The sequence below is a fragment of the Bactrocera tryoni genome, chromosome 3 (assembly GCF_016617805.1).
Source record: "Bactrocera tryoni isolate S06 chromosome 3, CSIRO_BtryS06_freeze2, whole genome shotgun sequence".
In the NCBI taxonomy this organism is placed as follows: domain Eukaryota; kingdom Metazoa; phylum Arthropoda; class Insecta; order Diptera; family Tephritidae; genus Bactrocera; species Bactrocera tryoni.
Window position 1 is genome coordinate 26,550,218 of NC_052501.1, and position 23,767 is coordinate 26,573,984.

Here is a 23,767-nt window from a genome sequence, read left to right on the forward strand (position 1 = left end):
GTTAAGCCTCAACTTGGCTCCTACGCCACCATTGACGTCATAACTTCGAAGTTATAGATAATTCCCTCAATATTGGAACCGGCACTAACGCCAAAAACAACGTCAGCCTCGAAATCCAATGCAGAATAGCTCTTGCTCTTGCTCTTGCATCAAGTCCTACTTCGGTATGAGAATGACAGTTGAGAAGTAAAGTCCTCGCTCGTCGAACAAAGGTCAAACTCTATAAGTCACTAATTATTCCCGTCTTGCAATGGGGTGCAGAGAGAAAAATTCTGTGGAAGATTTATGATATTTTGGGCATTAGCAGGAGCGGATACCGCAGTCAATAGAACGCAGAGATGTAGGGATGTACGACGACATTGATAGAGTTCAGCGAATTAAGAGACAACGGATACGCTGGCTTGGTCATGCCATCCAAATGAATGGCTAAATTTATCACTTGAGATATATAAAATTTACGATTTGCAGAATGATTGCCATCTTATCAGCTTTGACAAATAAGATAAAAATTCCTAAAAATTCTTCTTCCCCTTCATTTGCCATCCCACTTGGGGGAGGAGGACCTTATACAGACCTTGAAATGTAAACATCGAACTTTTAATATTTTTTCTATTCTATTTCGCAAACGATTGACTCGTGTTTAGACTATTCGCGTTTAAGTAAGAATCCTCAACTCCTTTAAAAATGCATTTTCCTAACGAAAAATTAATTTTTCAAATCGATAAAGTAACATGAAGCCTATTTAATTTCAACAAACAAATAAGCAAACCTTTTTTTCTCATAATATTAATAATATAAATTTATATTATTTCAATGAAAAAATTAGTCTAAAATCGATTGAGCTTTAGCACATTTTTATTGCGTTTTTGCATTATTGAACGTTTCACAGCACTCAGCGTGCCCTTAAAAATCATAACGACTTTAGCTGTACATTTGCAAGTCAAATCATTTTATTTAGCTGACTAATAAGCCGCTAAGCCATTTGCACCACATTAATTCTAATCAAATAGCCACAAAATCGCGTTAATACATACTTCCATCAACAATGAATGGGTGACAATACAAAAAATAAGGTGAAAATAACAAAATCATTCGAATATTAAATCACAGCCATAAAAAAGTGCTTCTAAGTAGAAAAAAAAATATATATACGAGTATATATGGATACGTATGTACGAAATTCTTCTAATTTTGATCTGAGTATTAGTTTTCATGATGAAATTTTGAGAACTTGGTTGTTGGGTAGCTAGTTAAGGTGCCGTCTTTAAACGTTTCTCCTGAAACTGTGGTTAAAGTCGATTATATAAGATTTTTGAGCTGCTCAAACTGATCTTCATAAATTTTATTACAGGTCTTTGAGAGCCACCTTTAGATTTTAAAGGAAGCTAGATCTTTTTCGTTTACAACTATTTGAAAAAAGTCATGAAATTTCACTGAGTTCTAATTTTTTGTACAATATTATCAGCCAAAAATTCGCTTTGCTTTTTGTTCCTGTCCAAGATCTTAGTTCAGTTTAACCAAAATACATATTTTTTCACTTTTATGATCCTATAAAGATTTATCTTTTTCTGTGGTTTCATTGGAATTGGTGTCGCAATGGCCGTGTTTAAAATATTTTTTCAAAAAATTCAGAATTTCTTTGTTAATAGTGTTAACAATAAAAAATTTTAATAAAATATTTAATGTGAGGAAAAAATTGTTGAAGAAAGGCTATTATATACCCGAGGAAACCCGCGTAACCCCTTAAACAATACTGACTATATTAAACCAAACTATTGACAAATAGTTTTTCTGGCAACTTTTATCCGAAAATGGCTGAAATCGGCTTATATCGGTTTCGTATATCTAGCCCACAGACTTCAGGCTTAACGACTGATCTTATATCGAAAATATCAGTAAAGGAAATTTCTAGAGAAAGTTAAGTGGTTGTCTGTTTTTGATAATAGCCTGTTCTGTAACTAAAAAACCGTTAATCCGTTCACGAGGAGTCCCTAGTCCCCATATATACAATATAGCATTTTTATACACTTGCGACCTGTTGCTACAGAGTATAATAGTTTTGTTCACCTAATGGTTGTTGGTATCATCTAAAACTAACCGGGATAGATATATGTATATAAAAATGATCAGGATGATGAGACGAGTTGAATTCCGGATGTTTGAGTCCGGTATAAAATGGATAAAAATTAGTTAATATACACTAAAATTGCGATAACTGATGAACGAAAAAGAACAAGCATACAATTTTACAACAAATATGATAAGGAAGCTCTTTATTGGAGCAGGGGTAAAAATCAGACAAGGGGAAATTCTACACCTCAGAAACTATTTCAGCAAATTCAACTAAATTTGCTGTTTGATGTCTCTCCGAACTTAGGTCCACATATACCTAATGTATTCTCAAGTTTAACTTTGAAGCTTATACGAGTATACTGGTCAATCAGTGAGATTTTTCAGTGAAATTATAGTAATGAAATATTGCAATACTAAAGCTGTATTAAACGAGTACAAAATATTTTCTAGTTCCCAAATACCTTCTAAGTATAATATAAGTAAATTAATAATTAATTAATTTTTAAACTAACGATTGGCTTTCAATTATTTATACTGGTGAATATGCAAGATATATTTAGAAAATTAAGCGAACGTGTTGTACTGAACATACAAGAGTTTAAGGCCGAAAAGTGTGAAATCGGGTTACGAATTATACTAGCGGCCGTGTGTTACATACATATATATGCATTTACGTTACCTCAGAAGGAAACTGGAATTCCCCATTTGGTTGATGGTGTCCATATACAATACACTCCATATTTTAAACTGTGCTTTGATTCAGTTTACAGCACATACACATTTGAGCAACTTGGGTTGATCTTAATGTTAGTATTTCGAAAAAGCAAAGTGTAGCAATGAAAGTAATTAAGTCTCCGACTTATAACATAGATAACTATTAAAATATTTCATCGGCTTTGATCCTTGTGAGTTTGGTTACACCCGAACTTAGACCTTCCATAATTGTTAAACTTGTGCTTGGCATACGTAGACTGCCTTTTATAGACTTCCTTTTATATTTCAGGATTTGACAACCATGGGGTTGCAATGTGGCGCCTCACAACTTTATGGAAAAGTTTGACATTTGACATACTTGAAATATGCATCTCGGCAAAAAAAAATGTAATTAAATTAGTGTTTATCAATGTATGGTGAATTCAATCGAGATCGTAAATCCAAGACAAATTTCGGGAAGGTCATCCAAAATCAGTTGTTGTTCCGGAAACTATTAATGCTGTGTGCAAAGTGATATTGTAGAACAGAAAATTCTGAGTGGTATACAACCAATCCTCTGCTAGTTGTCTTTCAAAAAATAAGGCAAGCTGACCGCCGAAGACGGATAACTCTTGGAGAATATTTTGAAAAACACAAACGCGATTTTCACATATTAAAATTTATTTTTGTTATCTAACCTCGAAATATAAAGGCAACCATATACACTATATAGACATTGCTCGAGTTATTAGTTATCTGAACAAAATTAGGGTTTAAAGACCGCAACACAGATTGTGGTGCAAATATATGAAATCGATCTATAAGCACTTGTGTATGCTATACATCACTCTTCGAGTGAAATATACTTTTACCAATAAAATTAAAGGAAAAGAACATAGGTTTAGTATTAAAATAGGCGTTTTATTTTTCGATATAATATAGTCTCAATTTAAGACGTTTTGCTCAAAGGTTTGCTCAGAGTTTATATGAAAAATTGTATGCAAGTATATATTTACATATTATTTACATATGTATGTATATACTTGTACATATAAAATAAGAACAAAATTTCATTGTGTAACTTATCCCCAACCAATTTTTCTTTACAAAATTTAAAATACATAAGGTTAAATTGATGGATTACCCTTAGCCAAGCGTATGGTGAAGCCGATATTGAAGAAACATATTTATTGGGTAATATTTCTAATATTTGATGCCAGTTTTACTGCCTGTGAGTCCCTGAAATCTCAGCAGCAAAGAAATGGATTTTGACATAAGTATGCATATGTATGTGTATACATACATATGTACTTAGTATGTATTTATGCAGAAAAGGTCGAAAATAGCAGTTCATATGTATTCACTCAAGCAGTCTTAACGGCGAAATGGCTTTGCTCATCTTTCAATAGGCTCGATGGTTTAGCAAGGCAGCTTTAGCAGCATATGCAGATTAATGTGTGGGCTGTGTAAGCATTAGGGTGGAGCTCATTAAAAAAAAAAATAAAATTTACGGAAACTGAAAACAAATTTTGAATTACTGCAAAATAAGTAAAAAATGGGAGCAATTAATATTATAGGTGCATTAGGGTGGTATTTAAATTTAAGAAAAGATTTTGAATAATTGTGAAATTTTATTTTCAATATTACAATAGACTCAATGGTTTATCAAGGCAGGTTTAGGAGCATATGCATATTAATGTGTGGGCTATGTAAGCATTAGGGTGGAGCTCATTAAAAAAAAAATAAAATTTTCAGAAACTAAAAGCAAATTTTGAATTGTTACAAAATAATAATAAAATGAGAGCATATATGAACATTAGGGTGGTATTTAAATTCATGACACGATTTTGAGTAGTTATGAAATTTTATTTTCATTCTCTATATCGTTACTATCAGGGTTCTAATTTTATCTTGCTTAAAATTAAAATTGATGCAAGTTATTAATAAAAATTTTATTTAGTATGTAGTAACAATTTATACAAAAAATCTTAGTTTATTGTCTCCATAAAATTAATTTGAGTTGCGACATAATTTTCATAAACGCTAACAAAATATATACAAAAAAAATTACACTGATTATTTTTTTTAGACCCACCCTAATGTAGTTCCTCATGTATATTTTGACTAGTCCCGTTAAAATATACACTAGAAACTAAATTTTTGTGAGTAAGTCGCAAAAAAATTACTCACCCTATTTTTTTAAGAACTACCCTAATATAATTCCTTATGTGCTGTATTGCCGTTTTCGCTGTAAGTGCGCTCACTAAGTACCATAATGATTTTCCTTTTTATAATAATTTTATGGTGAGCTTGTCTATTAAATTTCAAGCAGGCACACACACCCCCTCACACACATACATTCCCCATTAAAATACAAATAAAATTTATTTACTGTTGGCAACAGGTTCATTATATAATGTTATTTGACAAGCGGCTTGTTTCTGCAAACGCAGCAGGCGTCAATCAAAAATAAACAACGCCAACTTAAGGTCCTTAAGCACCGAAAAGGTAAACGGCTTCTGGTGACTTGCGCTAAAGGAGCAGCGATTGCAATCGTAAAAAATTCAGTGGCAGGAAATGGCTAAATACAAGTATGTCAAGTGAATAAAGGCACAAAGGCACAAAGTGGCATACTAGTGTACGAAAAATATAAAAATGCCACAGGTTGCCACTTTATTCGGCATATTGAGCCGGCGTGTAGATCCCACTCAACACGTTTTGTGCATTTCCCCAACTCCGTGTGTCTAAATTTGTAGCGACTTTATTTTTTGTAAAGGACAAGGAAAGTGACGTAGGATTGCACACACTTGAGCTATTGAACCTATAACGGCACTTATGTGCATGTGGCTTAAGTGGTTAGTAATAAGGTTGTGGCGCCGTTGAAGTATTTTTGGGTAAGAAAATGTTTTTCTAATGGAAATTTATGCTTGTGTGCGTGTAAATAGGGGTATACATTTCTAGAACTCCGCAGTGAATTACAGTTACAACATTCTTTCCTTTATTTGTTTTTCAAAAGGCACGATTTAGTAATTTTTCCTTAGGCTATTATGACGCTTTGAAACAGAAGCGATAGAAGTTCGTTATACATTGTGACAAAAAGTACCGAAAGTTATTCATAAATACTTATTTTGTCGCCTTCAAAGTAATCTCCACCAGATGTAATACACTTATGGCAGCGACTTTTCCAGTTTTCGAAACATTTTTCGTAAGTACTTTTTGGGATGGCCCTCAGCTCCTTCAGCGAATTTTGTTTTATCTCTTCGATCGACTGAAAACACGTTCCACGGAGCGCAATTTCAGTTTAGGGAACAAGAATAAATCACATGAAACCAAATCTGCACATACTGTGGTTGATGGGTGGTATTCATTCCGTTTATTGGCTTTGAATTCGGCCACAATCGTAGTCTTTTTGAAAAAAAAAAAATCAACTTTATCGAGACGAGTCGAGCAAGAACGCGTTTCATATCCATAAATTGCTACTCAAAATCATTCGAAAAGACTCGCGAGAAACGATTTCGAGCTCTTTTGCCATCTCTCTAACACTGGCCTAACGATTTTCATTTATCCTTAATTTTTTCATATTTTCATAAGTTGAAAAGGCTGAAGAAGGCATGTATTCAACGATCTCTCGACCGCCTTTAAAGGTTCGTAGGCTTGTGAGTTTTTATAAAACTGAATGAGCGTTTACCTTTTCCTACATTCGCAACGACTCCACAAACGAAATTTAGTTAGATGCAAAAATACTTTGAGCCGAAATTTTTTTTGGACATCTGGAGAGAGCCAAACTTAAGTTACTTCACAGTAGCAGCATCTCCGATTCATTGTCATATAAGATTTAGAAACATTTGAAAATCAGTAGGTTCGAGTCCTAGAGTGGCTATCCATAATCACTAATATCAGAAAAACAAAACAAACCTAGATTAATGAATGGTACAAGATAGTCATAATTCATGACAAAACGAATCAATAGTTGGATTACAATCACCTGTATTCGGCTATAACCGCGAAAGCGGTGCCTACGCTAATAAAAAAGTGTGGTAACGTAAATAACGTTATATAGTATATCAATTTTTATATACTGCCATGAAATCTTCACTTTATATCCAACTAGACTCTTCGATCAGGCATTGAATCTGCACTTTAAGTAAATACAGTGGATTCCTCCGGCACCTGGAAAAAATACTGTATTCCATGTAGGTGGGAAAGCCTAAATAGACACAATCAGTAGCGTCATGGCCTACGCTCTAAGGGTCATTCATTTATAAGCGATATTGGCCAACCTAGAGGTAAATGTCGATAAGACGGATATGGTACACTATACAAGTAGGTACGAAACCAGGATATGGAAACCCTAGAGTGTCGAGAAGGTGAGTTAACAATTAAGGACCTTACCAAGTACTAATGAGTAATTTTGGATATCAAACTGATGTGAAAACTCAATGTAGAGGAGAGAATGAGAAAGGCCCTATATGTATGTAAGAAGATGCTAGGATCTCATTACATCTTCTTCACTAGTTTGTGGTGTAGATCTTGGCTTCATCAGAAAGAAATATAACTCACGATCTTTTTACATAGTCATATATTCTTATTTAATCTTTCACAATATCTCCAAGTATATATTATCAAATCAATACTTGAAAATGCTCGAGGTTCAATAGTAGCTGTGAGTAATTTAGCAAACTGATGTTAAAGTGGTACCCTATGTGCATGTAAGAAGATGCTAGAATTCACATGGGGCCTACCACCTGACCTCACACATTGGTATTCGCAGCGATATTCAGGCCAATCTTGCTTTGCGGTGCCCAGGTGTGGTGGACCGCTGCAAGAAGTCTCAGATAGAAAGTTATTGGAGTGGATATAGCGACTCGCTATTCTCTACATAACGGAAGGGTCAAGAATCACTCATAGACCAGCATATTCTTACGCTTTTTAAGTCACATTAAATGAAGGTGGATTACGCTGGAGCATGCGAATCGCAAGCAGAACTTATAACAAAATTGGCTAATGAAGACAGGGATTTCCTGTTTGGAGCTGGTTCTTAGGTGGCACTTCAAGCTACCAGAATAGTGCAGTGTTTTCTGTACTGAAGTCTTTGCGGCCATAAAACCCGGCTGAGATAGCTAAAAAAGTAGGAAATGACACAAAGAACAACAGTATACACGTCGATAGCCAGGCGGAAATTAAGGCAATAATCTCGCATCGCATTACTTCAGAGAATGTCTATAAAAGCAGAAAAGAAAAAGCTGATAAGATTGCCAAATGAGCCATCCGCCTGACTATGGAAACAGTGCAGTAAATGTGTAAGTCGCTAAAAATAATATCCTATGAAATTTCTGAAGGAAGTGGCAGATGAATCAAGATGACAAGGAATGCCTTAGGGACATGCAGGATCAGTAAGATCATGTGGAAGGCCTCCAAAGATAAGCAGGCATGCATTTTTTCATCCGTCTCAAATGAACTCCAGGACGGTTGTTGGCCTAGTTGCAGCTCATAGCCTACTTGCAACACATAACAGCCGGATGGACATATGTAAGTAACGAATATATATGGAGAAAGTGCATGTTTGAGATGCTGTAAGACGAATACCTAAGATCAAATAAACCCGAACCTCCATATGCCTACAAAAAACGAGTAAGTCATAAATGGAGTACAGCTCACATCTTTTTTTATCTATTATTCAACTGTTAGATTCTTTTCACATTTTATAGGCAAAAAAAGAGACAAAAGGATAATATGTTATTTTCCAAGTTTGACTTGTGAGTCTGCAGAGGAAGTATTTTTCATTCGACACAAATTCTTGCCTTACACGTGGAAATGAAAATCCTAACTAAAATCAGTGGCAACTCTTTCAAATAAAAAGTCTTTTGTCGCCTACCTAATTTCAGAGTGTACCATATATGAATCATACAAACATACCTACGCTCGCTTCTACATATTAAAGTACCTGAACAAAGTTGTCTCTACACGGTGTGGGCCAGCATACCAGCATACGTCATACCCGCAAAAAAAATGAATGTTTTTCCATTAACATTTCAATGCCTGCCATCTTTTCTCGTCAGCCCTTTACATTTGGCCGAAACATGTCTCGACTTTTGTCAAATTGTTACAAATTGCAGACTCAAAAACATTTTGCCAGCAACATGATTTTTTATGTTGAAACCACACAAACACACACTCGTACCATACAAATATGAGTTTCACCTGCACACATTGAAGCAATGCACACAGAGACGACCGCTAGGTGTCGGAAGTGCTGTTATTTACTTTAAACCAAATGCAAATAGCCTGTGGCAATAGCCGGTTTGCTTTCTCATCACACGGCTAACTGATTGCGCAAATAAACTACAAATCACACACACACACATATTTACACAGATGTATATATTAGGGTAACCGTTATTTCTCAAGTTGATTGCTGTTTGTAAAAGCTCCCTCAAGTCTCAGTTGTTGCCTAAACATTAAACAATTTAAACTGGCTTTTAATTCTCCATTTAAGCAGTGTCTTAAACATTTTCCATTTCGTATATGGGATTTTTTTGTATATTTTGCACCAAGCCAGCAAATCTACTAGCTTAGAAATGTGATATTCTAAGACACAATTTTTCTCACTACAAAAAAGATCTTAATACTTTTTTTCATAAAATCACTAATTTAAAAGTTATAAGCAGTTAAAGTTATGTATCTAATTTACTGAGCTTTCATACAAGTGCCTTTACATGCTGGGTTGCTCATACGGCATGGTGTACTTTGTGAATACAGTACATTTGATGACACGTTTAGCTGCATATAACTTTTAAGGAAATATTTTTATGAAAAGATAAAACAAAAATTTTTTGTAGAGTCGAAAATTTTGCTTTGGAATATCCTATTTTTTAAAATGTAGATTTATTTGCCTTTGATTTAGAAAATGTATTGCAAAAGATAGAAAAATCTCATATTGATTATAGACAAAAGTAAAATGAAATGGAAACTTCTATGCTCGTTTGCAGAAAAAAAACAGAAAAACCTTAACGTCGGTCAGCTGGCGCAAACGGTGACCAAGCCTAGTTTGACGGTCAGTAGAGATTCTCTATGTGTTTGGTGGTATTGATAAGGCATCAAATGCTGCTGCTCTCCAACGGCCAAGCTCTTAATTCACACAGTCAAACAGAAATGATCAGCCTTGGCCAACGAAAAAGGAATTGTGTTCCATCAGGACATTGGCAGGCCACAGACTTCCAGAATGACTCTCCAGAAGCTGCGTGAGCTTAGTTGAGCGATTCTTATGCATCACCTTATGGTCCAACAATTTCACAAAGTGAAAATTTCACAAAGTGATTACTAGCTGTTCTTGTCTATGGCGAATGATTTAACTACGGAAAACCTCTCAAAATAAACTTATGACTCGACTGTTCCATTTTTTTTTTGCAAAACGGACGAGGACCCTATGAATGTGGCATTACGAAACTACACTTAAAATGCCAATCTTAATAAATCTTTTATAGGAGCTCCGACGTTTCTCTTTGGATGTTATAAACATCGTCGGCATCTTAATATATCTTACCATATTCAGGGCGTAAAAACTAACTTGGAAAATAACATACAACCGCATATATAAGTATATACTGGATCGCATTTATTTATTTGGCCGAACATGTATTTTATGCAAACAAAAAAAATGTATTTGTAAATACATAATACAACATGTTACAACTTTACAGTAGTTTTGAAATTGCTTGCTCTACTCTTGTTTGCTTTGATTTGCCACCTTTTGCGTATTTTTAACCAACAATATTCAGCATACAACTGAAGCTTTGATAATTTTGCAGCAACTCTCATTAACTTTGGGTGAAAACTAAATTAAAATATTTTTCAAAATTCGGTGACGGATTTTAAAAGACAAATTTTTAGCGACTAACCTCAAAAAGTTTTAACAACTTCAGTCTCTGATTAGCACTACTTTATTAGTCAAATATCATTGCAAAACAAAAACGAATAGAAAACTTTAGTGTATAATTTAAAATGGCGATGATGAGTTACGAGTACTCATGAACTCATGAACATTAATGAACAAAAAAAATAACCTTCCGATGCTTTTTGGCTGTAATTTAAAAAAAAGGAAAACTTTGATTCTGCGTGTGAATTATTTTTATTTTTCAGAATATGATATCATGTTAATGGCCGCCGCCACAGTTGATTGTCATTTGAGCCCTTTTTATGGCATTTTCCACCACTTTGGTCAGAAATTCCGGCGATAGGTCCTTACATTCTTGACGGATATTTTCTTTAAGAGCTGCAAGAGTCTGAGGCTTGTTGACATAAGCCCGCGACTTCAAAAAGCCCCACAAAAAGAAGTCTTGAGCGGTCAAATCAGGCGATCTTGCTGGCCAGTGCAAATCACCAAAACGGGAGATTAGGCGCACAGGAAATGCATCCTTCAGCATATCGCTTGTGGCACGTGCAGTGTGTGCCGTTGCACCGTCCTGTTTGAACGACATGTTTTCCAATCCAAATTCATCAAGTTGCGGCAAAAAGAACTTGTTGATCATTGCTCTGTAGCGCTCACCACTCACAATAACCATTTGGCCCGCGACGTCTTCGAAGAAAAACGATCCGATGACTCCTCCAGCGAAAACAGCACACCATACAGTGACTTTGAGTGGGTGTAATGGCTCTTCGTGGGTTACACGCGTATTCTCAGTGCCCCAGAAGCGTAAATTTTGGAAATGGGCCTCAGCACTCATGATTATTTTTGATGAAAAATCATCTTCCTCTTGTGTTAGACGCGATTCAACTGTGTTTTGCTAAGTCGGCATTACTATGCCAAATATGAGAGCGATCTTTCGATCAGTTTGTTTACAGCAGCTGCTTAAGTCGGTATACCTCAGAAGTCCGTTGCGGTTTGAAAATTTTTAAAAATATCGAACAAACAATTTGTCTCAAATTTTGTATTTCTAACCAAATTTCGTTTTCAGAATCATTGTGAATGTTGAAAATGGCCTACGATAATTCAGTATTATCAAAAAAAAAACGAGCCAACGAGTGGTAAAAAGCCTTCACGGACGGTCGACATATCGTTGAAGACCTGCATCGTTCTGGACGAACTTCAACCTTTTCAACTGAAGAGAATATTAAAAAAAAGTGAAGTACAGGCAGGTATTAGAGGAAATGGAATAGAGTACGACAACTTTCCCGAGTCCGCTCGACGGATTTTGGTCGATTGTTTAGGTATGGAACGTTTTTTTGGACGTACTTCATCGTACAAATTCCGATTCCACATTCAAGGAGAGCATTATAACTGCCGGTCAAACATGGGTTTATAAGTTTTACATATGTACAAACAACTCAACAAACATCGAAATGGAGGCAAAAAAGAAACAAGCCGAAGCCAAAAAATCCTCGCCAAAGCCGCTCAAAAACCAAGGTGTTGTTCATCGGTTTTTTCGATATGCTCGATTTGAGCCATCACGAATTTGTTCCTTAGGGGATAAGTAAAGCGCCATATTTTATTGAGGCGACGAAATAAATATTAATAATTAATTAAATATTTTTCGTTTTATTTATAAATTCCAGTTAGTATTTTGTCACTTTGTATGCTTTTCTGGCTTATTTACTTATTGAATTCATTATTTTTCAAATTATTGTAGAGTATTTTGAGTAACATAGAACAATGTTCTGCTTGTTTCAGTGCTGCGCGAAATGATCGCCACCTTACATGCTTTTATTTAATTTGTCATACAATTTTCAAATGGTGTATTTTCATTCAAACAAATCAGACTATATTTTTGTTAGAGGTGTACACGACTCCCAGCCACCGATTGTGTACGTGTGAGTATTAAAAAGTATTATAACTGTTGACATTATTGCACAAACATACACATACGCTTGCAAATGCGCATATGTGTGTGCATGAGCATGTGTGTTTGACGAGCTTGTGCAATTTCGCATTTACATACACGTGAATAAATATTTGCGACTTGTAGAACCCATATATCAAAAACTTTGTAAATTTCTCTGACATGGAAGATGAATTTGTAAAACAAATTATGCAAATCAGTGTGTGAATGCAGTCAGAAATACAAAAAAATAAATAAAATATGGAAAAGTGTAAAAATCGAAACAGGCGGCGACAAAAATTCTACTCGCACAGATGCATAGGTGGGTTAATATGTACTTATATTAGGGTGTGCGTCATTTTGAAAATTTACTTTTTTTTTAGCAAAAGTGACCTGCACTTTCAGATTTTGCTCTTAAGCAAGTTTCCAATGTAAACTAGCTCTTAATTGTCTATAAAAACTATGCCAAAACCATTTTAATTTTTTCTAAAATTTTAAAATTTTCTTTGATATTTTTGGATCTTTTGCAAAATATCTTTTAGCCCCAAAGCAAATAAGTGCACACCTTTGCAGAGGTATATTCAAATACAAAACCTTCTGCTCTTTAAAAAAATTTCATTAATTTTTTTCCTAAAAACATTACTTTAAAAGATATGCATGGAATGTATTGCATTCATATGAATGGTACACCATGTCGTATGAGCAACACAAAATGTTTCCCAATCACTTGTATATGAAGGCTGAGGCCAAAACGTGAAACTTCAGGGGCCGTATACCGAAGAAGAATCGACTCGTGAAATAATGGACACCCTAATGTATATACGTATATAAATATGTATATTTATTTGATAAAAATACATATATGTATGCATGCAGCTGTATATTGTATGCAGGAGCAAATGCGTGGAAAATAATTAAATATATTCACGGATGTAGACTTTAAAATAACGGTACGAAATACATAATATAATACGTAAACACGCATTTGCGCTTATTTCTCAAAGTAGTGAATGTCCTTTAAAATTATAAAAATATTTGTTTATCGAAAAGTTTTATGAACGAGGCTGGCAACAAATTAGAATACACAAACACTTCTAGTTCTACAAAACATCCCAAAAATCTGTCAGAACATCTGTGTGCTAATGCCATTGAATTTATTTTTAGACACTTTCAACTTTTAAACAGTTTTCCGATGTCAGCGTGTGTTCCTTTGTAAACAGGTGTGAGTTGCGGTTTATTTATAAATTCACTTGCAATAACACAAAGCCAAAACTTGAAATAATACTTGCCGTCTGTGCTACATAAATAAATATATCAATATTTGCACAGATAAATGTTTAACATTCCAGTTGCAGAAATTAGCAAATTCAAGCGAATTCAATTGCTTAAGTGGCACTTCAGAAATTGCAACGAGAGTCAAGAGCTTGACACACAAACTTAAGTACTCTAATGAGAACTTAAATAAGTGGGAAACGGGAGGGGGAGAATGTTGTGTACTACTATAAACCAATTAAGGGATACTGAAGTTTACAGAGGTAAACCGGAACCGTTACTAAACTTAGGTGGAAGCTTTCCTTGGTAAAAAACCGCGAATGGGAACTGTGACAACTTTTAGCGAAATCGCTAAACTCGCTGGCTCCATAGAGTTTGGCGTGCTCGATTGCAGCAGGGATATCGTTGCCATCTCCCGGATGAATGTTAGCAAATAGCTCTGGCTATCTCCGCAGTCTTCTTAAAAGTAGTCAAAAGAAAACTCGGCCACCAACAAGGCGTGAGAGTGCCAAACAGTCTCTCCCAATAAATTCACAGCGACTATATTCACAAACTGAACGAAGGAGTACAGGCTTGACTTTAATATTCTAGTTGATGGCGTTAAGATTCCAACTGTCAATAACCCTAAGATTTTAGGTGTGACTTTTGACAGCCTGTGCTCCTTCACTCCACACAAGACCGTGATTATTGCCAAAGAACAGAACCGCAACAAAATCCTTAAGTCGCTAGCCTGCAGCACATGGGTAAAAGACAAAGAAATGTTGTTGGCAATATACAAGGCAATTGGCCTAACTACGCAGCACCAATATGGTCGATTGGATGAGTGAAACTTAGACAAGGAAGCTACATACTTGTCAGAACACTGCACTGCGGATTACAACTGGTTGCCTCTTGATGTCTTCCATTGAACACTTACACAGTGAGGCGCGTATGCTCCCAGTTAAGGAACTCATCTCCAAGCAGTTTCTGCTGGGGTGCTTTCGCAGAAATCATCCCGGTAGTCACCTGCTTGGAGCGAAACCGCCTCCTAAAGGCGTCCTTGCTCAACTACGTCGACATAAAACAATACGCCGACATGCGCTAATCGCCAGTCACAGTGGAATCCTCTCAGTGAATGGCATATTTGCAGTCCAACCACCACCAATTGCAGACGAATAGCTCGAGTTGCCGCGAGAATCGAGCTTCGTTCTGGATACCGCAGCAGGTTGAACTTCTACTTATCCAGAATAGATTCTGACATATCAAACATATGTCCAGCATGCAAAGAGTCCCCGTATGACACTAGCCGCCTCTTTGCATGCCCTGATGTGCAGGGTTACAACTGACATCCTTCGCCCTTTGGATCGACCCCGCCGAAGCAGCACGTTTCCTGGGCCTACCGTTGGATAACGTCGATGGAAACATATCTAATCCTTACCATCCTAACGGGTATTAGGTACCTGTTGCAACAACAACAATGCGGTATGTGCTCATGGGCTTCACAACTTTATCAGATGTGCCGATGAATGGTAGTCCTCTATAAGGAGGCAATCTCTAAGTTTGAGATGCGCCCTATGGTTCGGGTTTGGTTGTCAGCAGAGCTCTTATCACAAGTAATATGGAGGAAATAATTAGTTATTGCAATCCCTACCTATCCAAAGAGTGTATTAAACCTAGAGAAAACCGCGGGACCTTTTGAACAAGTGCTGATTCTGATAAATGTGACTCCGCGTCTGCCACATGCTATGGATTCAAAAAGGTGGTGCTCAAGATTTTCCCAACGGATCCCAAAGCTAATTGCTTGCAGCATTCAGGTGCGGCGTAAAGTTCAGGAGGATGTGGTTAAACCACTTTGGATATTGATCCGGTAAGAATATATTCTAAATGTATTATCGGTATCTTTTAATAAATTATTATTTGTATGTAAAAGAAAAAGAAAATAGCTTTCACATATTCAATTAAAAAATATGCACAAAGATGAAATTCTAATGTTTGCGCGATTGTAATTTTCTGACAAATACCGTTGAGGCGAAATTACTCAAAATACTATTTTACGTTTAAATTTAACAACTGAGAAAAGTAAAACAATGCATAACTCCATTTACTTTACCTTCAATGAGCGAAAATCCACATTGAACGTAGCCTATTTTTAAGCGCGAAAAAGCCGAATTCTGGAGATGATGAAAGCGACTATGTAACGCAGCGCATCAATAAATTCTGTATTAAAATGTTGCCATTGGGTTAGTTTGGATTAATTAAGGGAGGCTTAATAGTATAGAAAGTATCACCAAAGCTGAAATAACCACACCATGCATGCAACAACACAGTAATGATTTCTTGCACGCTTAGCTGAATTTCTTAATGTAGCTCGAAGCGCAAAATTCGACGAATATAATAAAATTTATAATGTTGCTGCGGTGCGGAGATAAAATAACATTGTGTACATTTAGCTTTCAATTTGGCAGCCAACATTCTCTGTTCCTGCGTACAGCTGACACCCTTTAAATGAGTGTTAAAGCAGGTGAATGAAATTGCAAAATCACTTCATTTAAAGTTTAGCATTAATATGACTAAAGCTGATTGTGTAACCAGTTTATATATATCACAATCATAAATATATATATGTCAGTATATAAATATATATGTGTACGTGTGTGTGTAGATATATGTGTGTTTGCATAATAAAGCCTTCACGATTTCGATGAATTAACAAGCGTAAAGGAAGATCACGCACCCGTGGAAAAAGAACAGGTGAAAGATTGGCTCTGACACCAGGCATATATGTTTACACCAGCCCACCGCTCATATATTGCATGTAATATATAAATGTGAATTTTTATACCCTGAACAGGGGTTTTAAGTTAGCTACGAAATTTTTCATACTCTGAAAGAAACCTGGGACATATTATGAAGTACATAAAAGTATAAATGATCAGCCATCTTTGCCTGTCTGGCCGCCTTTATGTACGCAAACTAGTCCCTCAATTCTCGAGATATCGATCTGAATCTTTTTACATGCTACTTTCTCCGCAAGAAGCAGGTCCTTTGTCGGTACCGAGAATATCGGACCATTGTGGGATATAGCTGTCATACGAGCTCACCGATCAAAATCAAGTCCTTGTAAGGGAAAGTTTCTTATTTGACGAGCCATCTGCACGAAATTTGGCACGGAATATTCCCTAAAAGAATAACAAAAATCCCAAATAAATTATTAAAATCGGACCGCATACAGCTACCAAAATAAACTCGTCAGTGGCGGGTATTTTAGCTTCAGTACAGCCGAATTTAATGCGCTTTTTTGTTATAGAATTCTGATGACGCAAAAATTCCGCGCTTGTAAAAAGTTCAGCTTGAGAAATGACATTTGTTGAGTAGTTGACTTAAAGACGACAACAACAACAACAGCATTGTTTGTGATGAGTACACACCGGCCCGTTGTGTTCTGCATGCACTTGGGATTTTCATTTTCAAGAGGTTGATTTCAGCATTTTTCGGTAACTTTTCATCAACTTTGACACACACACATCAATGGAAATATAAATGTAAATATATATACACATATATATATACATACTCTTACTGCGGTAAATGCGCCTTGTCGCTGCTTTAATTGGCGTTTTTATTAAAATTTTTGTACGCCGACAGCGACAAATGTGCTACTAACTTTCTGTGGCAAGCAAAATCAGATAAAATTAAATGAAGAAGGCCACGAAGGAAAGGAAATTAAGGTCACACACACACACACATACACGCATACTTGATTAAACTACCCACATGTCCTTTTTGCAATTACTTTCGCATTGGCATATGCAAATACTTGTGCTGATCCACATGCTTTTGTCTCCACTGCCACTGCTTCTCAATGAGCACACTTCGTTGCTCGTTCGTTGCGGTCAGTGCGGAAGCCGAATTGACGTTTTTGGGTCACTACTGTGCGCCGGAAATTCGGTCTTTCTTGTATAAAGCCAAAAATAATTTAATGTGCACACTTGTGAGGCTTCTATAATGAAGTAGTTTCCTGTACTTATGTGGATTAATTGCAAAGTTTTTGTAGGACTTCAAAGAGTTTTCTGTAGAAAACAATTGAAATAGATGTCTTGGCCTAATTTAGTTCAAACAAAAGGTGTGGTGAGCTTAAAAGACACAAGGATGGAGTTTTAAGTGACAAAAGACACATAATTAATGATTGGTATTGCGATTGAGTAGTTAAGCTGCGGGTTCGAATTATCCACAATAAAAAAATGTGTTCTCAAAATATTTCATAAGCGAGAAATCGCACTTTTAGTGGAATTAAAATGGTTACAATTTAGTACATAAGTCGATTACTTTCCAAATTGTGCCTGAGAGTTCAAAAATTTATTTCTCAAGAACAACTTATAGCAAATATCAATCAGAAAATCTTGAAATATTTCTGAATTTATCTCTGTATTTACTAATATGACTTTCATGATTTCGAAGTTTGGAATGCACACTTTCGGCTTTACGTCTTCCTGCATACCCTGCACAGGAAATATTAAGTTTGTCACGAAATCTGTATGTGTTTGTGCCATACCCGTCTGTATATCTGTATATACGTACGCCAACTAGTAGTCTTTGAGATACAGAACTTATGAAACTGTACTTTTGTCGGAATCACCTTTATCGCATCACCTTGATATCGGAGCCGGAGCTATCGTTAGGTCCATTATGCTTCAAGGAGCTATTCAATGAAGCTATATCAAGCAACTTAGTGGATTTAATGTAATAAACTACTTTATTTTTTACCACTACAGTTGACTAATTACTTTTGGCATATGTCCGGGGCTCAACCAGTTGAAGACTGGGTAATATTTTTTGCGTCTCATTATCCGTCGCCCATTTTATTCATCCTGACGACTCATGGTTAGGTAGGGTATGGTCGTAGGATTAATACAAAATCGATGAATCTTACTTGGATATATATTTATCTTCATGTTATCCATAAACTCTTAAATGTGGATCACCAAATCCTCATAGATCGACAAAGCGACCGACTCAACTTTTCTAAGTTTGCTAAGGCGGATATTTGGTAGATCGTGCCCAAGAATGGCAACTACAATGTTAGTTTAGTCTCGCTTATCTAAAAATGGAAGCTTTGTGGTCTGTCTATTACCAATACAATCTTAAACTTCTTTGGTGGTTTGTCCTGCATTATTAATGCCGCAAGTTCTGAGGGATTTGTATAGAGTCCACTAATTCAATTAATCCGTGAAGGAGCTGAATGATCTAGCACAGCTAAGAAAAATTGCATTCCCAGCTCACTCTGAGCGTGTCAACCCGTCCGCCTTTTCATGTGCTTCTTGCCTATATGACTGGGTACACAGATGAATTTAAACAAGTTCCTTACTGGAAGTCTAATTTCTGCCTCCTGGCATAATTTAATGTAGGGAGACATAATATAGCGCTGTCTTGTAGAAACTGAACACATTAAGGATCTAAGAAAGAGACATTCGGTATTAATCTCTGACACCGATTGCATCCCTGACAACATGGACCAGTTCGTAGCGGAGTCTACTTCAAGCCACATTTTCTCTGCGCACATACCACCGAGAAATATGTGTGTGTACCGGAATCGCTGGAGAAGAAGCGCAGGGAACTATACGGCTAGATCGAAACCCACGGAGATGTTTGGAGAAGGAATTTTCTGTCGGCAGTTCTCATTCAACTCTTGTTTCAGATCTGCAGACCACAATTGATAGATATCTAGATACCAGCACATATAATTCTTCGAAATGCGGTTATCTTTTGCATCCGCTACGATAGTAGAACTTCTAAACAAGCCTTGAATCCGCTAACAATGAACTTAAAGCTAGTCAAGGATCCTCACTAACAATAGTATTAAGCTAATTCCATATTAAAGATGTCTGTGTGCTTGGCCGAAGTGGTGTCGTCAAGTCCTAATAGGATGTGTATGAGCAGGGATTCCCCTGTCTTCGTGCATTCGGGTACTGGATCTATGAGACTATTGCGAGCTCAACAAGCGTTGGTCAGCAACAAGCACTTCTGGCGAAAGTTTAGCCAGACTGAGTTTAAAGCGTCACAGTTCCCATAATTTCCACGAGCTGAGCGAATTGACTGGAATTGATATGAGCCAACTCAATAAATTTGTAGAAGGTTCTAGGCGTTTTGTCGATATGGTCTTTTTAAACAATATCTAGAAGTATTTGGTATCACAACTGGCAGGTGTCTCTAAGTGTGCATGTGAGTTCATTCATAACATCACGACAAATCAGCGTATTGACCTAACCTAAGCTAATCGTTTGTAGGCGCTGCGGATAGCCCTAATTACCGAACGGTTATACGGTGTAAAATTATTAAACTTGATATTTAGAGCAAAAGTTCACTTGGCGCTTTATGTTATGTAAACAAATTCGACTCGAAAGAAGTTCGTTTAGTTTGAAGCCAACTTCTATGTATGGTTTGCTGCAGAAGCTGACTGCTCCTGTCGATGTTTCAAGCTTTGATTCATCGGCCAATACATAGACTTCGCCTAACACTCAACGAAGCATTGGTCCAAACCATCTCTAAATGAAAAGCAATATGCTTAACTCATCATGGCTCTTATTTTCTTGATCGCATTGGCCAGCTAGCCCGAGTTCAATTACAAGATCGTGTATAAAACCATGCCATATTGCGTTTAAATTGTGTTATTTTACTTTTGAAGCTGCCTATGTATAGCCAGCATTTCATTTCACTAAATACTTAACACGATTGCGTTAATAGACTTAAAAGAAATCAGCAAAATATTTCCAAAACACGCATTTCGAGCACTTTGCGCTTTTTCACTGCCGACGACAGCTTTTCACAGATAAAAGAAATAATTTCCTCTATGCAATTTGAATTTAAAAGCAACGACTCGAGAATGATTTCGAAAATAGCCACTTGAAAGACAAAACCAATTGCACATAGCATACTTTTAGGCGCACACACCAGTATTAGATTTATTTTTCGCACGCACTCAATAGCAATAAGCCGACGTCGACGCTGCAGCTGCCGCTGGCAAAAACTAAATATTTTTTCAATTTGCCATGTGATCAATTCTCATTTGCTGAAGGATGCTTCAGCACAAACGCTGCGCAAACAGCAAATAAGAAAAGCACACACATGAGACGGCACAAATAGACTCGTAAACGCACTTTTGTATATATGTGTGTATGTATGGGTGTGTGTGTGCATAGTTGTTCGAAGTGTATTTTGTTGACTTCGACATCCATGACGTGGCAGTCGATGGCAATGACGACAGCGAACAAACAGACAAAATGATCGTCTCTCTTACTCTCTCTGTTTACACACGTAAATGACAATGACACAAGTAAAAACACGCACACAAGCACACAACACAACAAGCGCAATTGTTGTTAATTGGAGATTGGAGTGGCTAACGGTATATTGTATTTAATATTGTCATCTGTGTTATTCCCACAGCTACGCACTCGGCCACAATGCCGCACTGAGCATTCGAAGTATGTTACTTTTTTACTTTGGTTTTTCGACACGCACACACAATCACATATATGTCAATCACACACACACGCACACATTTGTATTGGCGCTCTATGAGTACTTGTATTTGCATTTGTATTGGTTTTCACAATTACTTTGCATTGCTTGTTGATTTATGCGTCAGTCCCATTGGTACGCTGCCATTTTTCTGCTCTCCACTGCCCCCAAATTGCTTTTCGAGTGTTTTTATATGATTGTTTTTTACAAATTACACATTTTTTGCTCCTCGTTTTTCCACTACAGTGTATTATGGCGCTATTTGTTTGCTTTTGTTTTTAGTTTTACATTTTTTCATTTCATATCCATCATATCAAAAAATGTCCGAAAACATGCAATAAATATATGCGCATTTCTTGTTCTGCATTTGTCATTTAATTTCCGTTTATTTTGATTTTTTCCAGGAAGGGCGGCCAATTTTGACGCATATGTTGTGAAGGCTTTATTTTGGAATTGGCTAGTTGATGGCTGTTGACGCTGTTAATTGAATAAAATTGTGAGTACCGGGTAGTTTTATGCATATAAAAATGGTGGAAACATATTTTTTCAGCAACTACAAGGAATATCGGTGACTAGCTTTCAATGTAAGTGAATCAAAAATTATAGATCTTTCTTCGCATCAATCTCTGTGTCCATGTCTATTTCCGTATATATATATATATATGTTTCCCGATATCTTAAACCCAGTATTCATCTCCATTCTCCAGGCTTATCTCTATCGCTATTTATGTACATCTTTATCTTTTTCGTATAACTCTCTCTTTCTTCCTCTACCATTGTCTCTGTATTTATCTCTTTTGTGCTCTACATATCCTTCCTTTTTTTATACCTCTCTCCATCGCTAGGTCTAGCACTATTTATTTTTATCTTATCACGATCTCTATCTATATTCTCTAATACTATTTGTTTTTTTATCTTTTTTGGTCTAACTCGCTAGAACTTTATATTAGTTGGCTTCAATAATTTGTGTCTCTTTTCCTTTACCTCTCTTTCTCTCCCACTACCATTATATCTGTATTTATCGCTGTTGCTATACAAATGTCTTTTCGTTTTTCTATACCGCTCTCTATCGCTATGTCTAGCGCTATTTATCTCTATCTCCATCTCATCTTTTAGCTCATTATTATTATTACATTTATTTTCTTTAATACTATTTAACTTTGCCCTCTTATCTGCTTTTATTTAACGCACTAGAACTTGTTATTAGTTGGCTTCAATGATTTGTGTCTCTTTTCCTATACTCTCTACCATTATCTCTGTATTTATCTCTGTCGTTATCTACATCTCTTTCCTTTTTCCTATACCTCTCTCTATCGCTATGTCTATCTTTGTTTGCTTCTATCCCCATCTCTTCTTCTAGCTTTTAATTACTTGCTTATCTTGCCTTTCTCTTAATTTTCGTCTCTCAATATCTCTTCTCATCACGATCTTTATCTACATATATTCTCTACTACTATTTTAGTTTGTCTTTTTATCTTTTTTGTCTAACTAATTAGAACTTGTTATTAGCTGCCTTCAAGAATTTGTAGCAAATACGAGGTGCTTTGTCGATAAACTACAGTTTCTTAAATCCATTTTAGCAGTTCTGAGTTCTGCGCATACTAACGAAGCGGCGTTTCTCGCTGTCCAAGTGGAATTATTCTTGGCTCCGCGAATATTAGCCAGATAACCTAACGTAACATAACCTTAGTCTATTTACTAATGTATGTAGATCTTTCTCTTTTTTTCTCTATCTTTTAGACTCTAACATAAAATGCATTTGCACCTTGTCTATCTTACTTCCCGATCTAAACGGAGTTAGATCTCCGAAATAACATCCCTTAGTCGGATGAAATCCGGGTCAGTTTCGATAACTTAGAACCGGCTGTTGTGAGAATTGTCTATCTCATTCTCTGTTTTTATTTCATTACATATTAGTTCATGCGTCCGTATTCCTTCAATTACCAAATCATTAAATGAAGTCAGCAAAAATACCTCCGTAATTATGACTAGAAAGCTCTAAGTACGCTGTCCTGACCTTATATCGACTAGATACACAAAGACTTGGTAGTTTACCCTAATCAAATGTTTTAAGGTAAGACAACTGACTGACGCTGGCTCATTTATCCGATTCTTAGTTATTAACGTACTTCATAATACTAGGAACGAAGAACTTAAATGGGCAAAATAAAGTTTTATTGACAACTTTCGGTTAGCACATCAGTTATATACACATCTTTCCATCCTGATCTTCTTTTCTGCCTATCATCAAATGCTAGTACACTAGAAATAATAATAAAAAATAATAATAATAAGGAAAAGACATGGTTGCCCTCAAGAAATCACCACTATGAAATTCATCCCACAGGGAACTAAGACCTGTGAGCGGTAAGCTCTTCATACACTTCATTTCATTAGTTTTTGTAAAGCAAAAGAAT

The 23,767-nt window shown here is 36.2% G+C and overlaps 1 protein-coding gene across 1 annotated transcript in view; it reads right to left on the minus strand.

The window, feature by feature from the left end:
• Positions 1–23,767, minus strand: part of LOC120770006 — a 244,279-nt gene that overhangs the window by 72,875 nt on the left and 147,637 nt on the right. The gene's annotated exons all lie outside the window — the stretch shown is intronic.